At 42.4% G+C, this 17,493-nt stretch overlaps 1 pseudogene; it reads right to left on the bottom strand.

The window, feature by feature from the left end:
- Positions 1 to 15,257: 15,257 nt before the first annotated feature.
- LOC137216810 (N-alpha-acetyltransferase 50 pseudogene) lies at positions 15,258 to 15,908 on the bottom strand (annotated as a pseudogene).
- Positions 15,909 to 17,493: the final 1,585 nt, after the last annotated feature.

Below are 17,493 nucleotides of genomic sequence, written 5' to 3'. Positions count from 1 at the left end.
AAAAAAGCCTTTTCTGTAGCTTCCCTTATCTGACTAAAAACAGCAACTTCTAGGAAATAAGGCTGCCAAAAATTCCTTCTCAGGGCGGATCTACTCCCGGAAGGTAGACTGTGAATAAAAAGTCTACGCCAAATCTTTTCCCCAAGTAGTTTTGTGGCCCTGAAAAGATAGAAAGGCCACTCACACCTGTATAGACAAACATGACAGCCTCTCTTATCAAGTGTTGGTTCTCCTGAAAATCCGTGTATCTTTCCAAAAAGTCATTTATACTCCTGGCAAGTGCCTTTCTCCCCCACTTCATCTATTAAGATGGTATGTAAGACCCAAATTCCAACCACTCCTTTGAGTTATCATCACTGAGTTCTTCTGTGTATATAGAAATTGCACATGTAAATACACTCTGTTTCTTTCTCCTGTTAGTCTGTCTTTTATCAGTTTCATTCGCAGGCCCTAGGTACTGAACCTAAGAGAGTAGGAGAAAAGTTTTTTCTCCCCCAAAGTGTTCAGAAAGGGGAACCTCTAGATTACCGTGTGGCCTTTATTTAGACCTTGACTCAAATAAACCGTGAAATCAGAACAAAAAATGAAAAACAATCAGTACTTCATGATATTGATGAGGCATTTGAAGTTTGAACACTGCCTGGATATTTGATGAGATTATGGAATTATTGATAATTACTTTAGGTGCTCTAATGACACTGTAGTTCTGTTAGAAAGAGAGTTCTCATGTTTCAAAGCTAGATACTGAAATGCAGTTACAATGATGTGATATCTGGCCAGGGGTTGATAATTCTTGATGCTGGGTGATGTCCACGGAGCCTCATTATGCTATTCTCCTTGTATATAGGCTTGAAATTTTCCACAGCAAAAAGTTTTTAATATGAAATAGAAAAGGGTGGATCAAGGAGATGTTTACCCAAATGTGGCTTAGCTGTCTGCCTTTGGAAGACTTTTCATTATAGAGAACAACAATTGCAAATTTAAGAAAAGCCTGGTATCTGTTTTGTGAGCAACAGCGACATATGACTAGAGACAGTGATTTTGCCCCCTCATTTCAGCCCCCTCATTAGGCAGCATCTGTGCTGCTCCTCTCAGCCTGTGGCAGCCCAGTTTGGTTGCCAGGCAATGGAAGCCAGAAGCCAGAAGCCCTTTACTTGGGAGGGAGAAAGGGGGAAAGGGAGGGAGAAAAGCAAGGAGTGGGGAAGGCAGAAAGAAGCTGCCCAGAGGAAGGCTTGTCCCTGTCTAGCGGCCTGGCCCAGGGGGGATAGATGGGGTGGTGGGGTCCCTTGTTGGACGCTGGTTTCCTACAGCCCCCACTTTCCATGGTTTATTCCTGGGGGCAGCCTCACTGTCAGAGCTTGAGGCCCCACAGAAGGAGTGGGGTGGGGGTGCACACATGTACACCTCCTGCGAAGACCAGTGAGGTCTGCGGTTAAGTAAGATACCAACTAGCACCCACTCAGAGTCAGAATTTCGGACAGGCCTCCCCTGGGGGATGCTCCTGAGCTCTTATTGAGTTAAAAACAATTCTGGGAAAGCAGCTCGTCAAATGGAAATTCTCCACTGGTGGTCACCCCTTGCTGGGACCATTCCAGAAGGCAGGAGGGCAGGAGGCTTCCCCCTCGGGGTGGAGAATTCTGTCCTCGCTGTCTTTTGGGGAGGGAAGGCAGAAGCCTCTGGTGCTGTGCAGTGGCCTGGCAGTCTCATGGACGCTGACTGTGTTGGGGAGCCCTGTGTTCTGGCATTGGTTCAGACCCAGCTCTAACTTTGTGGGCCTGAGCCCATGTCTGACTCTCAATTTCCTGATCTCTAGAAGCCCAGGGAGTATGGTACCTTGCCTCCCTTCAGTCTCAGATGGGCTGGGGTTACAGTGCACACCCCACCCCACCCCCGACCCTGGGCAGGAATTGCTCTCATCCAGGGTAAAAGGAGCCTGGCCCACGCTGAGGCAGGAGGTAGATGGGCCCCAGGCTGAGCAGCTGGAGTTGGTCCCCTGTGGACAGATACTCCAAGATGAAGAGGAGGAGGAGCTGAGCCCTGCCCAGGTAAGAGACAGAGACCACATACTTCTCATTCTCGAGGTCAAGGAGACCTTCCCGACTATACATGTGCAGAAAGGCTCCTTGGAGGTCAAAAAGGGATTGATGTCAACCTACCCATAGGCCTCTTCACTAGAATCCATCTTGGCTAAGAGATGCATGTGCACACATGGGAGGACCCAGAGATAAACCAAATACGGACTCAGAACCAGGCAAAGCAAGATGGTTGGCCAAATTAAACCCGGAAGAAATGCCCCATATAAGTGATTCAAACTACCACAAGGGCGTGACTCTCTCTGAGCCCACCCGTGTGTGTGTGTGTGTGTGTGTGTGTGTGTGTGTGTGTGTGTGTGTGTGTGTGTGTGCCTATTCACACGTACTCTTTTTCCTCCTAATAGACACTTGTTTCACTACTTTCTGACTCTCTGTGGAAATTCATTTCTACACAGCTGATGGGCCAGGGCCTTGTTACTGGCCACTGGTCCCTGGTGGTCTAGTGGCAAGGATTCAGCGCTCTCACTGCTGCGGCCTGACTTCAGTCTCTGGCTGGGAACCGAAACCCTGCTTCAAGCCTCTGCAGGCCGAGGCCACCCGAGATCAACTCTACTTCCACCCACCAGGCCAGGCTGGAAGAACCAACACAGTCAGCGACCTCTGAGAGACAGAGTGAGGGCCCTTCCTAGAGCCACCCTGCTATGATCATGAACTACCTCCTGCTGTCCTGGGAGGTGGGATTCAGAGAAGCTCTAGGCAGGCAGGATAGGGGGTGAGGTCAGGCAGCTGCCCCAGAGATCAGCCTTTCAAGACCCAGCATCTGAGAGAGGAAGGCTGGCTGTACTCAGTGAGAAAAAAACGTCAGGGAGGCAGTAGTCAGGAGCTGAGCAGGAGCAGGGCCCAGACAGCCCCCTTTCTCTGCAGCATCTTTGTGGCTCCTGGTTGTTAGGAGCAGGCTCTTCCGTTGCTAAGCAACTGGAGCCTGGTGGATTAAAACCAATTTCCTGAGCTCACTGAAAGGGGGAGGGAGAGGAGGTACAATGCAGATGCCCTGGGGAAGCTCATCCCTGCCTCCAACCTTTGTCGGTGCACGCGGGTGGAGGTGAAGGGAAGGTGAGGTGCAGCTGGGAGCTGATCTCTAGGGAGAAGGTTGGGGGTGGGGTGGCTGGGGGAGGGCTATGCACCAGATATCCATTATAAAGACCAAAAGACCAGAGCGAAACTGGCAATTAAGATGCCAATTAGAGCACTAATGAATGCTAATGCTGCTCCTTTTTGAAACCCCAGAAAAGGCCTGCAGTCCCTGGGGTGTTTCTGAGCCACCTGACCAGGCCAGAAAGGATTGGGCAAGGTTTGTCCTCCAAAGATGGGAGGATCAGAGCATTTTAGGGTCCACGGGCCCCCAACAGTCCTGGGGTCCTACCTCTTGTTGAATGACAGAGGCCCCTCGACACGCTGCCCTCCGCCTAGATAATAACCTCCAGATGACAGGGAGCTCACTTCCTCCTGCAACAGCCCTTTCTGTATCTTTCCCATAGAGAGTGCTTTGCCCCACATGGCCCAAGTCTGTCTTCCTGTGGCTCCTTCCCGCAGGAGCCAAGGGAGTCATCCCAATCTGCCCTGCTGTAGGGACATGTAGCCTCTTTCTTCTGTGAGGCCCACCTCCTACCTCTTGCCACTACTCAAGGGACAGAATGGGTGGGGCCTCACCATCACTTGGTGCCCTCTGATCCCCCACCCCCAGCCTGGTCTTTAGCCTCCTTAAGGAAGAAGCCACTAGGATGGACAAATTTACAAAGAGGTCCTGGATCCAATTCCTGCCCCAGAGTCCAGGCTTCTCCCACTACTCTGCTCAGGCAGAGACCTCCTGTCTCAGGACTTCATCAGTCAGTGCTCAGGTTTTTCTCTCTCTGCTAGGATTTCTGTTTTAGGAATAACTGGCTCTGGTCAGAGGAGGAGAGCAGTGTGTCTTCTCCCTGCTTGGTTATCTGTGCCCTGATCCTGAATATCTTTAGGCCTCAGCTGCTGCTTCCTAAGCAGGGCTGCTTCCTGGACTTGGGCCTGCCTGGGCTTTGTTATTTCAATCTGACTGGCAGACCACCTCCCCATGCCGGTGTCCCCTCAGCAATCAAGGGCACATTCAGTTGGTGCTCAACAAACATTTTCTTTTTCTTTATAACACTTTCCATCATATAACATACGTTACTTATTATTTTGTTCTTCTGTTTCTCCCCATTTTGATATAAGTTCCATGAGGGTTGAGATTCTGTGTTTTATTTGCCATATCTCAGTGTGTAGAATAGGCCTGACACCTTGTAGGTCCTCAACAAATATATGCTAAATAATCAATATATGCTTACACATATAGATAAGCTCTTTATGTATTCATATGGCATGATATCCAAGCTAAATTGCTGACTAAAAGAAGCAAGAAGGGGACTTCCCTGGTGGTCCAGTGGTTAAGACTCCATGCTTCCACTCCAGGGGGCATGGGTTCAATCCCTGGTCAGGGAATTAAGATCCCGCATGCCGTGCTGTGCAGGCAAAAAATTAAAACAAAATTTTAAAAAAACAAAGCAAGGTACAGAACAGTATGTATCATATGGTACCCTTTGTGTGGAAGAGCAAAAGTGTATAAAAAAGAATTTTATTTTGTAAATTCTCAGGTTGTCATTGAGAAGATAAACAAGAGACTTGGTAACCATGGGCAGGAGAGTTGGGTCACTGAAAGAACAGGCATAGGATACATATTTCTCATGATGTACCCTTTTGTGCCTTTGAATTTTGTACCATTAACATGTATTACTTAAATGTTTTTATTAAAAATTTAAAGCTTAAAGACATTTTTTTTTTTTTTTGCGGTACACGGGCCTCTCACTGTTGTGGCCTCTCCCGTTGCGGAGCACAGGCTCCAGACGCGCAGGCTCAGCGGCCATGGCTCACGGGCCCAGCGGCTCCGTGGCATGTGGGATCTTCCCGGGCCGGGGCACGAACCCGTGTCCCCTGCATCGGCAGGCGGACTCTCAACCACTGCACCACCAGGGAAGCCCTAAAGACAATTTTTAAACTTCAAAAATAAAAGCCAACTTACTGAACCATCTCCAACAACCTCAGGTACTACTGTTTGTCAACTTGACCCTAGTTAGATAGGCCTATGTCATGTGATCTCCTAACTGCCATTCTTTTAGGCAGTCTATATTTAATTATCACAGATAACATAACTTGCCCATGTCAAGTTGTTATGTTGAAACAGACAAGTCCATACTATATGCCAAACATTTTCATCTGCCTTAGTTGCAATCAGCAAGTTCTCATTCTTTCATTCTCTCCTATCAAGATTACCAGTCTTTTCATTTCTGCAACATGAGGCTATGTATATCTTTGATGAGATAAGTTCTCTCTCATTCACTGCCCATGGGAGCATAAATTATTATGGTTTTTCCCAAAAGTGGTGTATCAATATGTACTAAAGCTTAAAAGTATTCATCCTCATGAGCATCCACTTCTGGATAGCATAAAGAAAATATTAGAAATATGCATCATGTTTTACGCATAAGGATCTTTGTCATGACATTGTTTATAATGGGAAAGTATTTGAAATCATATGAATTTCCAACAAGAGGAAAATGGTATTAAAATAAATTATGGCATGGCCATGTGATAGAATATCATGCAACCATTAAAAAAATCATGCTTTTTGGGAAACTGAATTTAACTTTATGGAAGAATGTTGAAGGATGCGATGAATTATACATACAAGATATACTGTCGGGGCAACCATGGGAATTATGGAAAACAAAATGGCAGAATAAACCTGATAAACAATTATGAGAGAGCAGAATGCCAGACTAAGCCTGAAGAAGAATTATGAAATATAGGACTTCCAAATAAGTTCAGTGTAGCAACTGATATAAAGTGAATATGGGCTGACTGTTTACCAAAAGTACTGAGCAAAATAGGTAATACAGGTTCTAAGAATCCATTTGGTTCACCATTAGCTTCAATGGTAGAAAAATATGGGAAGCCCAGAATGTTGCTCATAGGTCTCTCTCTTAAAAGACTGATTTCACGCTATCATGTTTGTGATGGGGATACTTATTAAAATCCTATACAGTAAGTCCCCTACATACGAATGAGTTCATAAGTCCAATTTGTTCATAAATCCAACAAGGTTAGCCTAGGTATGCAGCTAACACAATCAGCTATATAGTACTGTACTGTAATAGGTTTATAATACTTTTCACACAAATAATACATAAAAAACAAACACAAAAATAAACATTTTTAATCTCACAGTACAGTACCTTGAAAAATACAGTAGTCCAGTACAACAGCTGGCATACAAGGGCTGGCATTGAGTGAACAGGCAAGAAGAGTTACTGACTGGAGGAGGGAGAGGAGGTGGGAGATGGTAGAGCTGAAGGATCATCAGCAATAGGAGATAGAGGGCAAGCTGCAATTTCACTCATGCCTGACATTGATGGCACAGGTTCTGGTTCCTTGCTGGATTCAATTCTATCTACCCTCTTGAAAAAACGATCCAGTGATGTCTGGGTAGTAGCTCTTTTTTTCTCATCATAGATGACACGGTAGCACTGGATTGCATTGTGAACGGCTGCTGCAACCTTCGTGTACCATTCTATGTTAGAGTCCTGTGCCTCAAAAGCTAACAGTGCCTCCTCAAATAAAGAAAATCCCCTTGCCACTTCCTGCATCGTGAATCTCTTTGGTTCTTCAGTTACTTCTTCTTTCCCTGGTCTCTCTTCATTCTTTCTCTGGGCCTCCAATTCCTGGCGCTTCTTAGCAGTACCAGCTACATCACCGCTGCTTTTACACTTGCTTCCGGACATCCTGGGCTTGAAATAAAGATACTGTACTACTGTACTCTATACAGTACTGTACACTAAAGTACACAAAAGCTCAGCCATTTGTAGAGGATGCATGCATGTGACAATGGAAGCCAGACACGTGAACTAACTTACTTGGTTGGACATGCAAATGCACGTTCGCATCTTTGAAAGTTCGCAACTTGAATGTTCGTATGTAGAGGACTTACTGTATTTCAATGGCCAGAGGAAGGCTTTTCTGGGGTAGACAAATTGGTCTACTTACAGGAATCTTTAGAAAAACCCAACCCAACCAATGGATTATTGAAAAATCTCTGAGATGAATATTTCTCAGGAAGTAAATGCAAGAATGAATTGGGTAGCCATAAACAATTAATTAATATATTGGAGGAAGATATTAAGAAACGGAAAACTCCTTCTCTTTCTCCAAGTTCACAATTCTTCCCTACTTTTGCCCCTTCTGCTCCTTCTGTTTCCTTTCACCATTCCTTGTTTCAATCTAGGACCTGGGAGAAGGTGGGTAATGACCTCTTGGATGGATGGTGCCTAGTGGGTCTGAGACCCAGAGATGACTTCCTTTTAGAAGAGGGAGAATTGCCAGCCTTACTCAAATGTCCTGATATGGGTTGCCCAAGACTCAATTTCACCTCTGAGATTCTCAAAAAACCAAACATGCAAAACATAGGGAAGCAAAAATGATTAAAGGAAAGAGCAAGGAGTCATTTAGAATTTGAATAAGAGACTGTGCCTTAGAATAAAGGCATTGGATTGGTAACTGTAAGGCCAGCAGGTCCGGGGAAGGGCCCAGGGAGTCAGACAGAACCCCCGCCAGGGTGGTTGATGCAGCCGGACCCACGAGTGGCATCAGCCCAGGACTTTCCACCTGCTCAGGAAACAGACCCAGGACTTTCCACTCGGCCCCAGTCTTCCCGCTCCCCGAGGGGCGGAACCAACGGCTCTGAGGCTGATGCAACCGACACCTGACATTGCCACAACACCCGAAAGATTACCAAAAAAGGGGGCTGCTTCACACAGCAAGCGCCTCCCCTGTGTCCACCCCTATAAATTTTGTTCACACCCGCAGCCGGGCGCGACTTCTCTGGCCCCTTTATCTCGGACCAGTGAACCTCGCCCGGGAGCGTTCCCAAATAAAGCTTGTTTAAGCTCTCCTCCGTTTTTGGTGCCGTTCCTTACAGTATCTGGTTGCCCTGGTAACTTGCAAGAAAAATAATTTTAAAAAGCAGTATAAATGGCAAAATGAGAATGGAAACTAGAATGGCTTTCAAACCTCCCTATTTTTTAATCTCTGCATGAAGAAAATCTATCCTACCCTTCTGGAGCTCCAAAGCTCAAATGCTTCTTTAGAGGTTATCCAGGACTCCTGGGAACACCAGAAATGGTAAGAGTCCATATACCCTTTTGCCAGCTATTACTATTTTAAGAGCTCTTTTCCAGTGCTCCAGGAAGATCTGTAACTTTTTTCTGAGGTGCTCCATGGAGTGTTTTCAACCTGCAGCCCTATGCATGGGATGTATACTGGCTGCTGCATGAACTATTGCTATTGGCTGTCTTGCTCGACTAAAGGAACAAGCGTGATGAGGCTCTATTAGGTTCCTAGGGATGCTATAACAAAGTGCCACAAACTGGGTGACTTAAAACAACAGAAATTTATTCTTTCACAGTTCTGGAGGCTAGAAGTCTGAAATAAAGGTGTTGGCAGGGTCATCTCTCTGAGACTGAATAGAATCCTTCTTTGCCTCTTCCTAGCTTCTGCTGGTGACTGCCAATCCTTGGTACTCTTGGCTTGCAGCTGCATCATTTTAATTTCTGCCTCTGTCCTCACATGGCATTCTCCCTGTGTGTCTCTGTCATCACACAGTGTTTTCATCTTCTTAAAAGGACACCAGTTACATTGTATAAGAGCCCGCCCTTTGCTTGTTGACATTTGCAAAGACCCTAATTCCTAATAAGGTCGCATTTACAGGTTACTTGGTGTTAGGACTTCAACATATCTTTTTGGAGGATACAATATAACTCATAACAGAGACCAAATAATAACTCCTATTATCAGGGAATACCATGCCTCAGGAAGTCTACAGTTTGCCCCCTCCAACAACTCAGGTTGCTTTTCATACCTTGGAAACTCAGCACAAGGGATTGATGTTGGCAATCCTCGAAGTCTTTCTGCAGAAGGTGAGCTGGAAGAAACTACAATGCCGCACTCAAGAAGCTGGATAAATCCTCTCTGATTTTCACCAATAGTTTACTGGGCATTATCTAAATTTACAAGGATGGATCCAGGGGCAGATTAGTAAAAGCCCTTTGTCGTCTCTACTTTTGTGGCAGCCTTTTTGCCTAGAAATCAAGCACAAGTAAGAGAAAAAGTAGGTGGATTGCAAGGACAGTTTCTCAGATATTGGCAGTAACAGCAACTCAGTTTTGGGAAAATATGGAGAAAGATAAAGAAGGCAAAAAGAAATTTAAGACCTCAGTGTTAGCTTTTCAGTTAAAATTATTCACAAAGGAAAGAGACCCTTATCTGAAGTCATCAACTCATAAGAGGGAGTCCCCTAATGTAAAGTCAATATGTCACTATTATAAGAAGATGGGGCCCTAGAGAAATGGATGCCAGAAGAGATTGAAGAATATGCAAGGGATGGAAACCAACTCTGAAGCTTTACAACTGCATCAAAGAGACTACCCCCCAGGAAATCACACAGGAAATAACTGGCAAGTGGTGCAAACTAATGAGCAAAATTGGCATAATGGGGGAAACTTGGAGCTGAGAATGGGAAATACTTATATGTCTGTTTCTTTTCCCTGCCTTAATCTTTCCCTGGCTGTTCTTATGGATACTGGAGGCACATGTTCTGTATTTTCTAATGATCTTTCTCATTTTTCCTTTACCTATAAAAATATTCAAGTTGTGGGTACCTCTGCACTACATTTTACCTGTTCTTCTCCTCTAAGTTTCCTGTGCAAATAAGTCATCTGTTAAAGGAACATGCTTTTCTTGTGTCTCTTGTTGTGCCTCTTAATCTGATGGGACGGGACCTGATCTGTAAACTAAGGGCTATCATATTCTGTACTCTAGATGGAGATTTTGGTAAATATGTCCTTCTGAAACAAAAGAAGGACAGGATAGAGTGACAGTCTCACCTAAAAAAGTGCTGGAAAAGCACTCTGAATTATAGGAAATAGATTCATCTTTAGGAATTAGGATTTAGGAATCCTATGAACAAATGACACCTTTAATAAAAAGGATTAATACTAATGTTATAGCTTACAACAAATGAAAACCATGGCCATGGTCACAATATCCTCTCTCTTTAGCTCCAATACAAGAACTAGAACCTGCAATTACATAACTAGAAAGATGGGACATAATAAAAAAAAGGGGGGGCATTTGCCATGTACCTATAAAGAAGAAGGAAAATTTGACATGAAATTTCAACTTATAAATTTGTACAAGAAGTTAGTCATTTCTCTGACATCTTTTTTCCGGTTGTGGAGCACAGTCTCCGGACACGCAGGCTCAGTGGCCATGGCTCATGGGCCTAGCCGCTCTGCGGCATGTGGGACCTTCCCAGACCGGGGCACGAACCCGTGTCCCCTGCATCAGCAGGCAGACTCTCAACCACTGCGCCACCAGGGAAGCCCTCTCTGACATCTTTTATATCCATCCCTGCTATCTTTTTTTAAAAATAAATTTATTTATTTATTTGGTTGCGTTGGGTCTTTGTTGTGTGCACAGGCGGTGCACAGGCTTCTCATTGGGGTGGCTTCTATTGTTGCAGAGCACGGGCTCTAGGCGCGTGGGCTTCAGTAGTGTGGCACGCAGGCTCAGTAAGCTCACGGGCTTAGTTGCTCCGTGGCATGTGGGATCTTCCCAGACCAGGGTTTGAACCTGTGTCCCCTGCATTGGCAAGCAGATTCTTAACCACTGAGCCACCAGGGAAGTCCCCCTGCTACTATCTTAACCTCTATACCTGCATCTCCTAAATATTTTTCTGTAGGGGACTTATTTTTAGCTTTCTTTTCTCATCTTTAGCTGAGGAATCACGGTTCTTCTTTGTGTTTACCTATGGAGGCTTTCAATATTTGTGGCAATGAATCTCTCAGAGATTTGCCTATTATATATTCTCTAGATATTTATAAAAGAACTTGAAGAAGTTCCTTCGTGACCCATGCTAGTTCAATACGTGAATGATTTATTGATAATTGTTAAGACTTTAAATACCTATAAAGAAAATGCTTTGGCTTTCATAATATTTTTAGCTGCTGAAGAACATAAAACCTTCCTAGATAAATTTTAGTATCGTTAAATTGAAGTCAAATATTTGGGACATTTCATATTAGTCAATAGACAAAAGGTAGTTCCATTACAAAGTCAGCCTATTTATAAATGAAGTAAACTACTCTGAAAAAAAAACCACTCCACCAATTTGGGGGGTTGGTTGGGTATTGCACGCAATGTATCTCTGCATTTTCTGAAAATTCTAACCATCTCTTTGAGATGTCACATCATGCATCACCAGAACCTTTACAGTAGTCCAAAGAAGCTAGAGAAGCCTTTTAAACACTTAGAGTAGCCCAAAGGTATTAGGAGTTCCTAACTTTGACAAAATATTCCACCTTTTTTGTAATGATAATAAGGGAGCACTTAAGAAAGTGGTGTACTTTCTTAAAAGTTAGGCTCTGATTATAGGCTTATTGCTTACTTTTATGTGTTGTTGGATTCTTTTGTTCTAGAGATGCCAGGATGTTTATAAGCCTTAGCAGCAGTTGGTATTCTAGTTGAAAAGTCTCAGGCTTTGACTCTGGAACATTTAACTTACTTATATGCACCTCATGCTGTTACTGCTATTTTATAAATTCATAAGATACAACATTGTCACTGTGCCACTGGACTAGGTATGAACAAGTCTTATTGTCTAATCCTAATGTTATTCTAGGAAGGTGTAACCTTTTGAACCCAGCTACTCTGTTGCCAAATCCTGACCAAATAGCAGACAATGATTCCCTCACAGTTATAGCAGAAGATATTCAAAGTTTGCCTGACTTATCTGATATTCCTATTCCTAATCTTGATTTAATATTGTTCACGGATAGAATTTGAGTGAGAGACACACAGGGAAATAGAAAAGCATCATATACAGTAGTCAGTCCTCATGAGGTTTTAGAGGCTTATCCTCTCCCAAATATAAAGTCAGCCCAAGAAGTAGAATTCCTAGCTCTCTCTCTCTTTCTTTCTTTTTTTTTTTTTACCAGAACATCAGGTAAGTTTATTTCAGATGTAACAGCAATGTTAAAATCAATAAGTTTAAATCTTAACTGCACCAAGTAAACTCAGCTATTTAAGTATTTTTAAAGTTATTCCCTCCAAAAAACTGAGGGAGTTTTTCTTTTCTACCCCATATACCATGGTTTCCCAATAGTTCTATTTTTGGAGGACTTTCAGTTGATGAGTAAACTGCTTTGGGGATATTTCTGAACTTCTTTCTCCAAATAAAAACTAATCTGGACCAATTATATATTGCATAGATTTCTCTGCAGATTCTTTTCTTTAGAACCTAATGCCATTACCATACAATATAATTTTTACCTATTTGCCCCACAGAAAAACTATCTGCCGTGAAAAATATAATGGATATATCCTGTGATCTTCCAGTTAATAGAATTGTTTTACCTCAATGATAATTTTTATCAAAATAACCAACTGAACATGGGACATTATTTCAGTCTTTACCGACTCATAGGCACACAAACTAGTGCCCACCTTCTACCTCTTCTACATCCTCCTCTTCCATAAGTGGATGGAATTATTTCATGTAAGTTTGATGTAGGACAATTCACCCTTTACAAACACAATTTAGGTTAAAGCCAGTGACTAGTGTGGAAAAAGAAACACTAAAATGATAGGGAGCCTACACAGTTCAAAATTTAATATTTTTTCCTCCATAAATAATATGTACTTAATTGTCATGAGGCAGCTATTTGGTTTTCATTAAATACGTTTAAGGATACATTCATAGGACTGATTAGATAGTCTAGGTGAAATGGTTATAGAAATAGAGGCAGTGTCATTTCACAAAACTCATTTATATATCAAAATCTATTTTGATATCTGAAGTTTACAAAAAGGCTGAATTTTCAAACTAATTATACCTTCTGTAACTCAGGCACTCTTCTCTTAGCAAGAGCAAGCTGAAGTTTATCCGTGAAGGTAAAGTTGCTTAATGCTAAACTTTTCTTCTAAGCTTAGATTTGGACTGCTTAAGAAACTGATACCCAAGAAACCAGCATGGTCTTTCTACATTTTTACTATCTTGAGATTATAACCCTATAAACTCATTTATCAACTATCTTCCTTTTCTATATTATTCTTCACACTCAGCTAAGACTGTTGAAGTCTACTGTACCTTGTTTTTTTTTTTTTTTTTTAAAGGGCTTCAAATGCTTGGCTTTTTATTTATTTATTTATTTATTTATTTATTTATTTTTGACTGTGTTGGGTCTTCATTTCTGTGCGAGGGCTTTCTCTAGTTGTGGCAAGCAGGGGCCACTCTTCATTGCGGTGCACGGGCCTCCCACTATCGCGGCCTCTCTTGTTGTGGAGCACAGGCTCCAGATGCGCAGGCTCAGTAGTTGTGGCTCACGGGCCTAGTTGCTCCGTGGCATGCGGGATCCCCCGAGACCAGGGCTCGAACCCGTGTCCCCTGCATTAGCAGGCAGATTCTCAACCGCTGCACCACCAGGGAAGCCCTGTACCTTGTATTTTTACATTCTCAAATAAGAACTTAAGATTATAAAATGTGCATGAACATTGTGTAAAATAATTTTGTCATTCAACAACATGTATGAAGAGATGAAACTTTTATGCCAGAATTTACATAAGAGGATAAATATTATGAATCAACATTCCTTTTAAAGTCAAATGACAGAAAATGCAAGCCCTGTGCATTGTTTTAAAGTCTAATGAAAACACTTCTTGGGCCACCAGTATTGGCAATGTAGAAAATCTTAAATATTGGAGATGGGATTATGGAGGAAAACATGAAAATTTCAGATGTCTTCTATCTTACAAAAAGTTATCGACCCATCAAAGCCACTCATTATGTGCCAGAAAACGATCTGGCATAAACCAGTCCTGTCAGTAGAGGAGGTCACAGTGACATTTGCGTTATTAATGCTTCTAGACTTCTACTTTTTTCCAAGAATAGAAGCAATATGTTTAACAATTCCCCCACCCCCAAATTCTTAAACTCAATATCACAGGCACAGAATGTAAGCAAATCTGGGATGTTCTCCAACAGATAAGCAATAGCACAGCTATGTTATTCTCAAAAATACTGTCTAGATATTCTTTCCTCTAAAATCAAATGCTCAGTGGCCACACTTCTAACAGTCTGCATTAGCTGATATTAAATTCATTTGTTGTGCCATAACTCCATCTAAGCTTCCTTTTAGGTATTTTTTAGTATGTCCAAGAGACAATGCCTGCTTCGGGTTTATTTAGGGGCACTCACCTATGAGGACATCAACTCCATTTTTAAGGTCTGACTACCTATTGTGGGTTTACTGAAGAAAGAGGACAGGAGAAAAAAAAGCAAATCACAACAAACCTCTTTAGGTCAGTTAAAGGCCATATCTCTAGCTGGGATATTAAAAATTAATCTCACCAGCCCACACTCTAAAAGTTAATGCCACTTCTAACAATCAACAGCAAGAAAAATAAACCTGATAACAACCAGCCCACTCATTAGCAAAAATCAGTTTAACTCAAATGCTGAGACAAAAGTATAATACTACCTACTCAAACTGTCCCACCTACCCTCAGCCGCCAGCGAGGAAGGAAGAAATAACTGCTTAACAGAACAAAATAAGCTTAGTATTTCTTACAAGGATAACAATGGTCCAACTTCTGAGATAATACTCAGAAGGACAAAAGGTGGAGTGAAGGCAATGTATAGGGATTGGTATCCCACAAAATCTTGAAAAATCCAAAGTACCACAAACACACTAAACTTGTCTATGTGTTAGAGAACAAGATATTGTTGCTGCTGCTTTTTGTCCTTTGAATTATACAGTATTTTGTAGACTCTGCCCTTCAATGTGAAAGCAGGACATTAAAAGAAATGAAATTGACACAAGTTTTTGGGACCATATATCTTATCTGTGAAACTAGACAGATCTATTTATACTTTCTCCTTCCTACAGTCAAACCACCTCACAAAAATAAGAAAACTAAAACAATCCAAACATGATTAATAAGTCCTTAAAAGTTTAAAACCTTTAGAGGAAAGGGAAGGAGTTTTGAAAGGAGGAAAAACAAGAACAAGGAAGGGGGAAAGCTTTAAAAGAAAGAGGGGGGTGGGGAATCAATGGGCATCTCTTTTATTTGGCGACAAGCAAGTGCAAGAAAGTTCATCTGTAATTTGTTCAGTTGTCTGTCTTTTGCACATGTGCGTTCTGGCCAGAAGGGACTTTGAGGTTTTCCTGCATCTGCGGGCTCTATCCACTTATAGTAATTCTTCTTTGTCTCAATAATCTCAAAGCCAAACTTTCTGTAGAGGTCAATTGCAGACTCATTGCTGATCTGGACATGCAGATAGATGTTGTCAAAAGTGCCAACTTTTTCACAGATGTTTAAGACATGATTTAACATTTTAGTTCCTATTCCTAGCCTTCGGTATGGTACCAGACACCCTAGTGTCATGATGTAAAGTCTCTTCTGATTCTGTGAATGATTCACCCTACAACATACTGCGCCTGCAGCAATATCATTGAAATAGGCAAATTTTGCTAGCTCGCCAACCTCCAGCACATCCTTATAGAACTTATCATTGTAGCTGACTGAAAAAATGACCTGGTTTAATCTCTACAACTGTTTAATATTGTGTGGTGTCACATCTCCCAGCTCGATCCGCCCTTCCATCTTCCCGGCTTGCTGAGGCCGTTGTTACCACCGATATCAACACCGTTGTTGTCGCCGCCCTGAGCTCTCCGCACCCTCAGCTCGGGCCACTCAACCCCCCACAAGCCGCCCTCCTCGCCTAGGGCAGGGAGCTGAGCTGGTGACGGCCTCGAGAGTCGAGCGCGCCTCTATCTCCACAAGCGCACACGGGGCACTCGCCTCCCGCCCGCCGCCGCCGCCAGCCAGACCCGCCGCTGCGCTGTGAACTTTCACCGGAACTACTAGCTCTTATACAAACTTTTAAATTAGCCACCAATCTTAAGGTGAATATCTATACTGATAGTAAATATGCATTTGGTATCTGTCATGCTATGGAACAAATGTGGAGGAATAGAGGGAACTTTCTCATAGCAGTAGTAACTGAAATATCACACTAGAAACGTAATTGCTGATTTATTAGTCACCCCCGCTTCTCCAACAGATTTCTGAAATTCATTGTAGAACTCATAACAGACAACAACATGACATATCTAAAGGAAATTAATTTGCACATCAAGCCACAGAAAGGGCTACTTAGGTCTTGACTGGGGAAATTGAAGCCCCATTACTTCTATCCAAGAACTCTTATTTACAATTTCAGAAATACACAACTCCACAAGATTTAGAAAATTGGAAACCAAGGAGAGCTATGAAGAATATCATAGGAATATGGGAATTACACTCTAGGAGTATTTTTGTATCTCACTTATTATATGCTTGGATGGCTTTTACATGACACCAGCAACCTTATTCAAACAAAAGGAGTATACTGAAAACCTTGGAATTGTACCACATTTGGAATAAGGGTCAAATAATTCAAGAAATAATACAAAGGTGTGCTGCTTGTCAGAAAAATTATTTACAGGAAACACTTAAGGTAAGGCAAATAAGTCTACTGAGGACATTGTTACCTGGGATCTGGTGGCAAATAGACTTTATAGAGTGTCCTAATCCATTTGGGCTGCTATAAGAGAATACTGCACAGACTGGGTGGCTTATAAACAACATAAACTTATTTCTCATGGGTCTGGAGTCTGGGAAGTCCAAGACTAAGGTGCTGGCAGATTCAATGTCAGGTGATGGTCCACTTCTTTTTTCATAAACGGCTTTCTTCTTGCTGTGTCCTCACGTGGCATAAGGGGCGAGAGAGCTCTATGGGGTCTCTTTTATAAGGACACTAATTTCATTCATGATGTCTCCACCCTCATGCCCTAATTATCTCCCAAAGACCCTCTTCCAAATACCATCACATTGGTGATTAGGTTTCAACATAAGAATTTGGGGAGAACACATTCTGTTGATAGCATAGAGCTTTCACCTTCAGAAGGCAGAAGAGATTGATCAGTAATGTTGTATATGATGTCTGGATTGCCAGAAGTGTTCCTAGCAGCTAAAGCAGATGCTCAGTGTTTCAAGGACTTACTGAATTATAACATCCCAACCTTTGGAATTTCTGAATATCTGGAGTCTGATAGGGAAAGTCATTTCATTTCTATGGTTATGTAGGAGCTCTGTAAACACTAAACCAATAATTTGCTATACTCTTTATCATACTCAGTCTTTTGGACAAGAAGAACAAATGAACTATAAAGAATTCTTTGACTAAATAATATCAAGCCATCAGCTTACAATGGCCCAGAGCTTCACCTTTGGTTTT

Source organism: Pseudorca crassidens, chromosome X (assembly GCF_039906515.1).
Source record: "Pseudorca crassidens isolate mPseCra1 chromosome X, mPseCra1.hap1, whole genome shotgun sequence".
In the NCBI taxonomy this organism is placed as follows: Eukaryota; Metazoa; Chordata; class Mammalia; order Artiodactyla; family Delphinidae; genus Pseudorca; species Pseudorca crassidens.
This window is presented reverse-complemented; position numbering and strand designations above follow the sequence as displayed.